The 12,760-nt window shown below is 35.1% G+C and overlaps 1 pseudogene; it reads left to right on the top strand.

Annotated features, from left to right (window-relative positions):
* Positions 1 to 8,160: 8,160 nt before the first annotated feature.
* Positions 8,161 to 11,696, top strand: LOC127538658 (60S ribosomal protein L31-like; annotated as a pseudogene).
* The last annotated feature ends 1,064 nt before the right edge of the window (positions 11,697 to 12,760 follow it).

Below are 12,760 nucleotides of genomic sequence, written 5' to 3'. Positions count from 1 at the left end.
AGGATCTTCTTATATGATTATTAAGATCCCTAAAAGGACACTCTCTCACCTTGTAGGAGACTCAAGCTGCAGTCATTGGCTTTTCAGGAAAAATGTTAACAACTTCAACTATTGCTTCATCAATCACAGTCACCTCACTGACAAAATTCAAGGCATCTTTTGGCACACTGCTTTCTTCCTGACTGGTGGTTCCTACTGTGTCTAACTCCTCAACTAAAGAAGAAGTCCTTTGGAAACTCACTACCATCTTTATTGAAGCTGAGGAAAAGGAGAAATCTGATGCTTATGAAGGGAAAGCTGCGACAAGAGCCACCAGGGCAGAGAAAATGAGACTTCTCTTCAGCAATGGAATAAAGCAGATTAGGTAGAAGAGTCAGAGAATGAAGAGAAATGATTTCTATGTGTCCCAGTTTTTTTAATGCTTTATTGATGCCTTTTGTTTTTACATCAGTTATTTCACAATCTACTCTTCCCCACCCCCTGACATTGAACCTTCCCTTGCAATACAGAAAAACATATAAGCAAAACCTAACAATAAAAACCATACATAACAGCATATTCACATTCTGGACTCATTAACTCCCATCCCTCTAGGAGTGGGAAGCTCTGTTTCATCTTTTGTTCCCTGGGCTTGAGATCGATCATTATAATAAATCAAGTTGTGGCAACTTTTTAGAATTGTTTTCACTTACATTGTATTTATTCTTGTCTTCATACTCCATTTAGGCTGGTATTATATGGCCTAATTCCTTTTCATCAGTCTTACTAGGGCCTAGAAATTTACCCTTCTATTTATGGCCTGCTTCCCTGAATTTTTGAATTCCGATACCTGACCTTATTGATATAGACTACCTGTTGCCAAACTTCCATGACAATGACCTTTACTGAACTGCTAAGATATTCCTACTTTCTAAACCTCTGATGGATATCCTCACAATAGTTGAGCATCGAACTTAACTTCTTATAAGTACCTGCTGTTATAAATGACATCTTTCTCCGATTCTTCTTAGTTTTTACTACTTGTACCTTCCCCACCACAAATGGGTCTATGCAGCTTCCAACCATTAGCCATCTCCAATATGGATAATCACACCACAAACCAAAAATCTTAGGCATCTATTTGCTTAGCTAATCACGACTCAAGATTGGTAGAATAGCAGCTAGGGACCTATTTTCTATTCTATTCTTAAGGGCCTTGCTCTTACTTTACAAGGAAAATCCCCACTAAGGAGTTATTTTCATTTCTTCAGACTTCTAGGATTATTTATATTTTGAGGGGAGACTCATTAGTCTATTTAAAAGACCTTAAGACTCTTTATTTTAACAACAGTAGTAATTGCCATAAAACAATATAGAAAAATTAGCATTTCTTGGACAAAAAGGAGGAAGAGAATAAATATTCTCAGAGCATATGATAAAGAGATGGTTAGACCTTGTAATATAAAGGTGACTATACTCACTTGTGACATGTATAGATATTTAATCTGACTTTGTCATACTTCTCTCAAAGGGAGACAGAGATGGAAATCTTTGTGGAGATTAAGATAAGAACCATGTCTAAATAATCCTCTCTTCAACTCACCTCTCTCTGTGAGGGTCTTGATCTCTAATTATATTACTATAGCTCAAACTGATGCTCTAAGACTATAAGAAATGGTTCAGAACAAAGGGGACTTTCCCTTATAGTTCTCAAGGAGAGAAAAAAAATGTATTTTACGATGATCAGCTTAATTTTTTCCTACCAAATGCTACTTTCACAAAAGACTGTTAAAAATATCATACTTATTTGTTGAAATAAATGGTAAACAGACATCAATGAATCTTTACAGGTTAAAATGAACCAAGGAAAAAAAGAGTTCTTAGTGAAGGGCAAGAAAAAAATCTCAGCTTTCAGGGAAAAACAGAGAATACTTTACAATGGGAAGCCTATAGTTAGCTGTTTCTTGAGCTGGGAGAAAAAAAACACTGAGAATTAAGGGACATGTGGGGAAGCCAGCTTTACCATAAGGCTCTTAGTACCATAGTCACAAGGTTGTCTTTTCAGTCACTACCCAGAAAAAGTAACAGAGATGTTATATATGTTAAAACAGCAGCAGCAGCAGTAACAAACAAACCCCTACACAACTACAACAGCAAAAATCCATGGAAATGTTTGGAACAAATGGAAATTTCACTAAGTAAGAGTTAAGGATAATAACAGGTAGGGACCTGGGATTTATTGAATGCACAAGAAAATGGTTTACCTCTGGAGGGAGTGTATGAGATGGCCAAGATCCAAGACTGTAATCAAGCGCTTACAATAAGTAATAGCCACATAAATTTAGTCAATAATATGTTGACCAAGAAAATAAAACAATCTACGTGGCTAAATCATGAATTTGTGGTAAAAGTGAACCTTAAAACAGCAATTCAGAACCAGATCATTGCCACCAAAAATTGTAGAACAGTTATACTTGAGCTCAGATTTAGTGATAAATATAACTTATATAAAGGAATGGTAGAAGCTGCACTGCAAATAATTTCAGACTAAAAAAGTTATCAGCTACTAAATACCTGGCAAAGACAGAATATGTGTGCTACATTAGAAGCTTTCTGTCCTTGTTTGGTTAATAGATAACAAATTCCCACTTTACAATTATAGATCTCAAAATATCCTAGAAGACTCAATCAACCAATAAACTACACTAGAATTATATCATTTTCTTAATGAAACTGTTTTTTACTTTCTCCCAGACATACTGATCCATAAAAAACAAGAATATTTTAAAAAGCCACCATTCCAAACATTCATAATCTCAAACTACATGGAACAAAAAGATTTCCAACTAAAGTGATCTAGCAGAGGATCTCAAAATAATAATCTACCTGTTATTAGAATTACTGAGGAAGTTATTGTAGTGAGTTTATAGAATTTATATTTTAATTTTCTTATTCAATTACACTAGGAATTTTTTTAAAAATCTACCTGTGCAGCCATACATGAAGCATTAAATATAAGATGTACCAAAAATTTTAGTGTATTTTAAAGTTTCAATAGGTTAAAATTGTACTAAGACTTTTTGGACATTTGGTATAAAATAATATCAACCAGATAGTTAATTGTGTTTCTAGATTGTTCCTATTTGACCTCATTGAAAAGGATGAGAAGAATTAAATAAAAATAATAATAACTGATTTCACATGAGGTTTGCAAATTATTTATACTTATTTCTTCATCTGATCCTCACAATAATCCTACGAGGTAAGTAGGATGGTATAATGGGGGGAAATGGATAAATTAGAGTTAATGGGCACTCAAAACTTGACTATCTTTCTATAGACCTTGGGTAAGTCATTATAAAAACTTCAGTTTCTTCAACTGTAAAATGAGAGATTTGGACTAGATGATATTTAATATTTCTTCTAGATAAAAAGTCTGATCCTAATCTTCAATTAGTTTTTGTCCCATTGAAGAGATAAAAAATTCAGGTTTGGAGAAGTTAAGTGTCTTGCCCATTGTTGCATAATTAGTAAGTTTCTGAAGTGAAATTTGAACTCAAGACTCTCCTAACTTGAAATCCAGAACTATCTTTCCATTATATAGAATCTATTTTTAATGGCTAAAGTTCATTCTCTAAGATAGATGTTGTGAAAAGTAAATGTTTTTGATGAGAGTATCTGTGCAATATCTCTTGAATTATACATCATTTTCATTGCCTGCTTATAAAGTCAGACCTAAATCTGCTTATTCTTTCCTATATCTTTATGAAACTACCATTGAAGGTAAATATTTTTATCAGACAGGAACTGTCTTTATAAAGAACTTTGGCATGGAAACAGAAGTGGATGTTATTATTAGATAGTTATTAATATGTAACAGTTATCCCATAGAAAAATAAAAGACTGCTGCCAAGTATGTAACCTTTAAGTCACTTACAAGTTCCTAGAAGTCAAATGATTCTAATAAACAATTCTAAATAGAGATTCATTCTAGGAAGTATTGAGTGTTGTTAATATCTTTGTCATTTAACTATTACACATTTGCAAACAATTCTATTCTTTTTCAGATATAGAATATATTTAAGGCTTGAAAATCTAGATCTCTATCATTGCCCTGAATACATTTCTTTTATTTTTCTTATATTGTTTAAATAATGAGAAAAGTAAAGATACATAAGTGTTTCTTTACACGTTTAAAAAAATTCATAAGAAAAACTTTGTACAGATATGTCTTTTCTTTTTATAAAAGACATGAAGTTCTTCACTTTTCTCTTTAAGATTTAAGAAAAAATGTATACAGATACTTATGTGTCTTTATATTTCTTATTATGTTAAAACCTCAACATCAACGAGCCTGGTGCAGCTTTATGAATGACCCCTGGTACCAAAACTGGTTTTCCACTTCACCTTGGTTGACAACATTACTCCCCACTATATTGGGTCCCTTTATAGGTTTTCTTTTCCTTATATCATTCGGCCCTTGGATGTTTAGGAAATTGACTACCTTTATAAAGAGTCAAGTTGACTTGGTGGTACAGAAGAATGTCCAGGTCCTTTACCAAAGGCTTCATCCCTCTGACTCAATGGAAAATCTCTTCCTACCTAGTACTCCAAACTCACCGGAACCTCTTTGTTTCACAGATGAGGATTTTCACGTGCCATGGTACAAAAGAATATGCTAAGCCATGTCTGTAAGACCATTGCAGTGCCATGACGGGCAACGTTGGAGTAACCCTACCAATGGCGGGACCTGGCATGGCAGGTGCACCTTGGATACAAGGGTTGACTCCGCGACCCAAGCCAGCACTCAATGGCTAGAAAATTCCTTAGCAACATGTGGCCATTTTCCCGTGATTAAAGAAAAAGGGGGAATTGTTGGAGTACAGGGTCAACTTGAACCTACATTTCCTGCTGACAGGGTCAACTTGAACCTACATCTCCTGCTGAGTGAGGGGAGTATGAGGCCCTTGGAACAGGCATGTGACATGTACACACTTCCTTAGGTTAAGACACTTAGTCATTAAATTCTATATATACAGTTATAAGACACATAGTCATCAAATTCTGTATATAGCCATACCACCATAAAAGGAAAATTCCACATTTAGTCTTGTGATTAGAACTCGCCGTTACTTAAAGAGTATATAAGTTGTAATATGCCCGGACTGGGGGGGAAGCAAGTAAGCAAGCAAGCAAGCCTGCCGCACCCTTTCTGCACCATGTAACCGATCCCTGAATAAAGCACCATCTTGACTCCACGGCGCTCGACTCAGTGCATTTCTTCCTAGTTGGAAGCCGGTGACGACCGAAGACCCCAGATAGGTGGGTAAGTAGAGGGCAGATACTCCTCCCACAATAAAGGCACGTCAGGAACCCCACACTCTCCCTTCCTTCTCTTCTCACTCCCTCCCTCCTTTTCTCTTCCCTCCCTCCCTCCCCCTCTCCCTCCCTCCTTTCCTCCTTCCTTCCTTTCTTTCTTCCTTCTTTCCTTTCCTCCTTTCCTCCTCCTTTCCTCCTCCCTCCCTCCCTCCCTCCCTCCCTCCCTCCCTCCCTCCCTTCCTTCCTTCCTTCCTTCCTTCCTTCCTTCCTTCCTTCCTTCCTTCCTTCCTTCCTTCCTTCCTTCCTTCCTTCCTTCCTTCCTTCCTTCCTTTCTTCCTTCTTTCCTTCCTTTCTTTTTTTCAAGAGAGTTTTATAGTCAATGTCTCAAGGCCTTATCTGAAACAGGGCTTCTTAAACTTTTTTCACTTGAAATTTTTTTTTGCCTGAGAAATTTTTTGTGACCCCAGTATAAATATATATAAAATAGGCATACAAACCAAACATTCACTGATAATGAATTGTAATTTCATTGCCCTCCATATTCAATTACAAGAATCTATAAGGGGTTGCAAACTAATTTAAGAAATTGGGATCTAGAAAGACAGATCAAAGCAAAGCTTTGAATTAGGACAGAATAACAGAATAAATAATAAGAGAAAGTCCCCCTCCCCCACAACACCAAAAAAGTTACCATGTCATACAGAATACTGTTACTAAGGGAAAGTGAACATCGTCTAGAAAACTCATGTAGGATTACTCCTCCATTGGAACAGCTCTCATGTGTCCTCTCTCAGCAATCAGCTTTGTCTCCTCAGACTACATTCTACATATGTATAGAGTGTTTTCTTCTCTGCCTCCAATGATACCACATGCTATTTTTTCATAAAATTGCTCCCATATCCTAGAGTTATCTTTGGTTACTGGGGCTCCATTCTCAAATGGAATGGTAATATATTTTTTGACTGCTGTCAATACATGTTTTAAGCTAATCAATAAATTTTTAGATCTTTTGTTAAGTCCATAGGCTGGCACAAAAAAGAACCATTCATGTCAATAATTATTTTTCTTCCACAAATCCCTTCGATTCTCTTCTCTCCCTCCACTTACTTGCTTTATGATTAGCTTAAGATGAGGTATTACTTCCTTTCCATAACTGCCATGTTCCTGGAAGCAAATGGGAAAGCTATGCAAAATTTTTTGACAAATCTCTCTTTAAGAAGTCTCAGGGAGACACTTAGCAACACTGAAGGGGGAGGAAAAACTTGTAACCAATTCCCTGAATTTCTATGATTCTACCCAGATGAGTATCCCTTCATACTTTCTTCCTAGGAAAAATTCTGAAACCTCTGGATGTTATACTTAAGGCAAAAATCCATTCATTCACATGTAATGCTATTACATATACCACAATTATTTATATATAATATACTAATTCACATGCATACTAGAGGCAAGGTGATGTAGTAGATAGGTCTGGAGTCAAGAAGGCCTGGGTTCAAGTCCTGATACTTATAAACTCAGATTAATTGGCTGAACAAAGTCCATTAGCTTCTATGTATTTTGAGCAACTCCTTTATACTTAATTATTAATCCACAGATGAATTATAATCTGTTTTCATGGTGGGAGTTTCTCATATTGATAAAATCACAAATTCTTCATTTATTTACTTACATTAACCCTTTATCAGATATAGAGCTCATTTATGGGTATACATAGTAGGAAGAATTACATAACATAATTGCACATGGTAGACCAAGCACAAAGATCATAAATAACAATCTCAACCCAAACCAAAAGGAAAACAAACAAAGGAAATTCAACAACCTGTGAATTTCATTAACCTAAACTAAAAGAAAAAAAAATCTGATTAAGTTCTCTTTTCCTTCAGTCCACTCAACAAGCAGTTTAAAAACACTTACTATGTTCCAGGCATTGTGTTAAACTATGAATACAAATACAAGGGGAAAGTCTGTCTATTGCCTTCAGGAGCAAATACAAAATCCTCTGTTTGATGTTCAAAGCCCTTAATAACCTAGCCCCATTCAACTTTTTCGGTATTCTTATACTTTAATCTCCATCACATGTTCTTTGACCCAGTGACAATGGCTGACTGGATGGTCCATCGAACCAGACACCTTGTTTCTTGGCTCTGGGCCTTTTCTCTGGTTGTTCCCCATTATTGGAATATTATTCTTGCTCCATTCTTACAGCTCACCTTGTTATTGTTGAGTCATTTTTCAGTTCTCTCCCACTCTTTGTAACCTCATTTAAAGTTTTCTTGGCAAACTGCAGTGGTTTGCCATTTCTTGCTCTGGTTCATTTTATACACGAGGAACTGAGACAAACACAGTTAAGTGACTTGCCCACCTGATTGTCCCACCTGATCTCCATGGCTTCCTTAAATCCCAACTAAAATTCTTATCTTCTGCAGGAAGACTTCCCTAACCCCTCTTAATTCTAGCACCTTTCCTCTCTTATTTCCTAATTATCTTCTATATAACTTGTTTGCATACACTTGTTTGCTGGTGGTCTCCTACATTAAATGGTAAACTCTTTGAGGGCAAGGATTCTTCTCTCTTTTTGTATTTCCAAGGGCTTAGCACTGACTTGCTTTTGTTGGTGTTAAATAACTGACTGAATAATCAAAAGTACCTGTCCTCAAAAAAGTCAGTTTCTATTTGAGAAAGAAAATACATTAAAAGAAGCTTAAAGGGGTTTCAGAGACTACAATTAGCCCTGGGCAAGGTCAAGAAAGTCCTATGGAGATGAATGAGCCATACTGCCTTATCCCATTTTAGAGGTATTCTAGATCCAGAAAGAAGGGCAATTAGGTGATGCAGTATAAAGTGGGAGTCAGGAAAATGAGTCTTCCTCAGTTTAAATATGGCCTCATTAGCTATGTAATTCTGGGCAAGTCACTTTACTGTGTTTGCCTCAGTTTCCTCATATGTAAAATGAGCTAGAGAAGGAAATGGTAAACCACTCCAGTATTTCTGCCAAGAAAACTCTACATGGGTCACTAAAATATATTGAAGTGGGAGGGAAACTGTTCCCTTTACTGAAGTTGCATTTCCTTTAAGATTATCACTCTGAAAGTGTGTTCCCTTTATTGAAACTGTGTTCCCTTTAAAATGATCACTCTGAAACTGTGTTTCCTTTTGATCTATGATCCCTTTTGGAGTTTTAACCCCTCCTGGAGAAGGCATATCTTCCCAGATAAGTTATCTTTAGAGGATGCCAGAGCCTTTGATTCAATTAGAAATCCTGGTCAAAAAGCATCCCTTTGAAGTGGGATCTGGGATGGAAACTGATAAACATCTAAACCTGGGAACCTTGGCTTCCTGAAGCCTCAATACTTCTTAAAAAGGGCAGTTTCTGGAGTCACTCCTTGTAGAAGGCCTAAAGTAGTTTGCTCAGCTGCTAGGAGAAGGCATTTTTTTCTCACTGTCAGACTTCATTTCCCTAATAGGACTTTGCCTCTATAGATGTCAGTCTCTTAGCAAACTGGTTTCTATCCAACAATAAACTTTCAGGATAATTCAGGATAAGTGAATTCTTTCACTTTAAACGGAAAGCCGATTGAAAGGGGATTTTAACAACTCAATTGCCACTAACCTCATCACCACTGGGAATTGAGGGGATACAAACCTCATCGGTATGACTGAAACAATTCAACAATAACAGAGGAGTCTAAGCAAATTTTGAAATAGATTATATCGAATCTGTTTCCTCCACCATTTTATGTTTTCTTTCCTCATTTTATCTCCTTCCAGAAATTACAGTGTTATCATACTGACTGTTGTTTATCTAGAATACTTAAGCACAACAACCAGGAGCCTTTCTTCACTTGTTTTCCAAATGGTTCTTTCTCCTTCAAATTATTTGTCTTCTGTCCCATTGCCTCAGAGCCTTGAACTATTATGATGATGACAGCAGCAGTAATAGATTTACATTTGGCAAATTGTTTGATATTAAGTACATTGTTCCTCCTAGATAATATAATGTTTCAAAGATACTTATTTAGATGATATAATGTATCAAAGGAGGAGGAGGAAGAGGAGGAGAACCTTTGTTTTTTATTAACAATCTTTATAAGGTGAAAACACATCAAGAAAGAGCTTTTAAACCAGAGAAATATAATTTCTTAGTATTTTTAGTTGAACTAGGAAGGTTTTTAAAATGTGCTTCCATAATTTTCATAATTTTATATAATAATTATCCAAAGTGTGATCTACATTAATGATGTTCTCATTTTTAAATTATCTAATCATTTGCAAAATCCTTTACTCCAGTTTTCCTCAAAATATGTAGTTTTCTCTGTGTTTTTCTTTAACATAGTAAAATAGTAAAATGATAACAATTAGTGTGATGTATTGACTTGACTTGACTTTGACTTGAATTGGGATGCAGAAAACAGTGTAGTGAGTAAAGAGAAAAACACCTATATTCAGAAATATTTTAAGTCTCTAACTGACTTGAAGGGTAGTCAGAAGACTATCCAGATGAACAAAACTGAGATCCACGTGGCCCAATATAAGAAATAATTAGAACTCTATTCTCCTAATCTGTTGCTCAGGACAGAATAGATATTCTGAGTTTATATACTAACTCATAATTCAACTGAGGAGTGTTCTTGCTATAATTTGTCCTATACAACAAGTCTTATCAAAAATTGAGATTTTATCTTCATTTCAAGATTTTGCATAGAGTGCATCTGGATGGTTGTAAAGCTTAGAAAGTTCACTAATTCTCTATTTTATACCAACATTTGGTATTATTTTAGGAATGCTTATGAACTGACTAGCAATATGGCTCCATTCTTATATCACCAATACTAGGAATTAGGACTAAATCTTTTACCTTACAAAATACTATGATAGGGGCAGTTAGATGGTTCAGTGGATAGAGCATTGGCCCTGAAATCAGGAGGACCTGAGTTCAAATCTAACCTCAGACACTTAATTCCTAGCTGTTAAGGAATACCTGTTTTCAAAACTCAGCAAGTCTCATGATTGATTTTTAGTACCTCTGGGGGACCTGGGCTTTTTTCTGAGCACAGAAGTGTTACTTCATTTTCCAATGCTAATGCTGAGAATCTAATCCTCAAATCAACCGCTCTTAGACATAACAATGTTGACGAATTTTAGCCAATTCCTTCAGAATGAAATAAGGATCTCTTGTGCAAAAGAAAATGTACTTATAGAAAGACCCTTGAGTTCTATTTATTGTGGAAAATCTGCTAATTTCAAGATCAGTTATTCTTTTTTTTTTAAATCTACTGCTTTTATTTGAAAGAGCAAATTACTTTACACATGACATTCAAAGCTTAAACTCAAGTATTATTTCTCCATAACAACACTATGAGGTATTTATTCACATAGTAAGTAATACTGACTTAAACCACTTTCATTTTCTTGTTGCAGTAATGAAAATTTATCACTGAAATGCCAGAAATTGTGGTGGTTGTTCTGAGCAATGGGCATTTTGGGCTACTGTCTGAACTCTATCTTGCTCCCAGATAATTAAAGATTACTTATTCCTTAGACTTTTATATCTCTAAACACAAGAATAGATTCACAAACTAAACAAGATAATGAGAATAAAGGAAATTCCTCACTTTTCACAGAGAGCTACAAGTTTGTGGAAATCTCAGGTTTTGTAGCAATTAATCTCCTGCTTGTGGATTTGACCACTAATTCCAGGTGTGATTTATTCTGACCAGTACTAAACAGAATGGTGATTTACAGCTGTTAAATGTAAGAGTTTCTATAACACACATGATCGCTAAAATGAAGTCATGCATAGACATTCACAAATACCTATTTTTGTGTCTAAGAGATTTGGTTTTTGTCTTAAATCATGAAGACAAATTTTAAAAATCTAATCAGGAGTCAGTAAGATTGGGCAGCTCTATTCTGAAAAACTTCCTATGAGTGTTTAAAAGTTCCCTCGTCAATTAGATTTTCCCACAATACTCTGGGCCCTTCCTTTCCAAACTGTTCGAGGGTAGGATGGCTCCCTCAAAGAAAAGTGGAAAGAAAAAGAAGGGAGGTTCTGCTATCAACTAGGTGGTGACTAGAGAGTATACCATCAACATTTGTAAGAGAATTCATGGGGAAAGCTTCAAAAAACAAACTCCTCAGCCTCTGAAAGAAATCCACAAATTTACCATGAAAGAAATCGGAACTCCAGATGGATGTATTGACACTACACTTAAAGTTGTTTGGCCCAAAGAAATGAGGAATGTCCCATATAGTATCTGAGTGAATTTGTCCAGGAAATGCAATGAGGCTGAAAATTCACCGAACAAGTGCCATAAAAGCTACATACGTTGGTTTCTTATATGATTGTCATTACTTTCAAAAGCTTACACACAATTAAGCTGGACTTTATTTAAATAAAGTTGTAAAATAAAAAAAAAATACAAGTTCCTTCACCTTTATCTGGCTATGGAAGTTCTTTTGAAGAGAAGAGATCTTGGACCCATGTTGACTTCCCTTTGGTATTTCAGTCTAAGTCATGACACCATTTAAGCTGTCAAGGAAAAAATATATCTATGTTATACTCTGTTTTAGTCATAAATCTGATAGAAACAAATTTTTATTAAATTTGGCATTATTTAACACACAACCATTTCTAGTTTAGAAAGATATCTGATCTGTATAGTTTCTCCATACCCCTGAATATGTTCATTTTTCCAAGACAGTTTGAAGTATCATTTATAAAAATCTTCAATAGAGAAAATTACATGTTAAAATACAATTGATGGTTAGTATTTCATATTAATAGTCACTACCTGATAACTTCTTTGACCACTATTCTCAAATATTGAATACTGTCCCTTTTCTTCAATCAATATTAATACCTTTATGAAGCCATTATTTTAGGGAAATTATGAATAATTTCTTATATAATGGTCAACCTGCTGGTGATGATCTTCCTTATATTCAACCAAGTTTCTCTTCGGATTGTAGCTATACACTCTCTCTAGGACTATACCCAAACTCTTTTCAGTTTGTTATAATTTGCCAAAGCATTATATTGACATAACTTTTAAGAACTCAGAGTTGCCTCTGTGTCATGAGAGGACATCACTACAGTGTCAAAATCTAATAATTCTTATTAGGAATTACATACATATATACATTGTGATTATCATGAAACAGTAAGCTTTTTTAAAAAAGAAAGGTATTTATGAATATAAATATAGATACACACATATATGCATGTACGTATGTATTTACATTTCATAGTAGCTTCAATACTATTGTGCTTTCCTGTGTCCTCTTCTAAACTTCCTTCTGCTTTTCTATCGTATATTTCTAAATGTTTAATTGATGTTCTTTTCCAGGCACATTAGTCTAGTAAAATTCTTAAACACTGCCATCGTGTGGAAGTTGAGTAGAAGTATTTTTGATAAAATTTTCAAAAAGTTTGACCTGAACTTTTTTTGCCTGCTAC

Source organism: Antechinus flavipes, chromosome 5, assembly GCF_016432865.1.
Source record: "Antechinus flavipes isolate AdamAnt ecotype Samford, QLD, Australia chromosome 5, AdamAnt_v2, whole genome shotgun sequence".
NCBI lineage: Eukaryota > Metazoa > Chordata > Mammalia > Dasyuromorphia > Dasyuridae > Antechinus > Antechinus flavipes.
The sequence above is the reverse complement of the archived record's forward strand: the minus strand, read 5'-3'. Positions and strand labels throughout refer to the sequence as shown.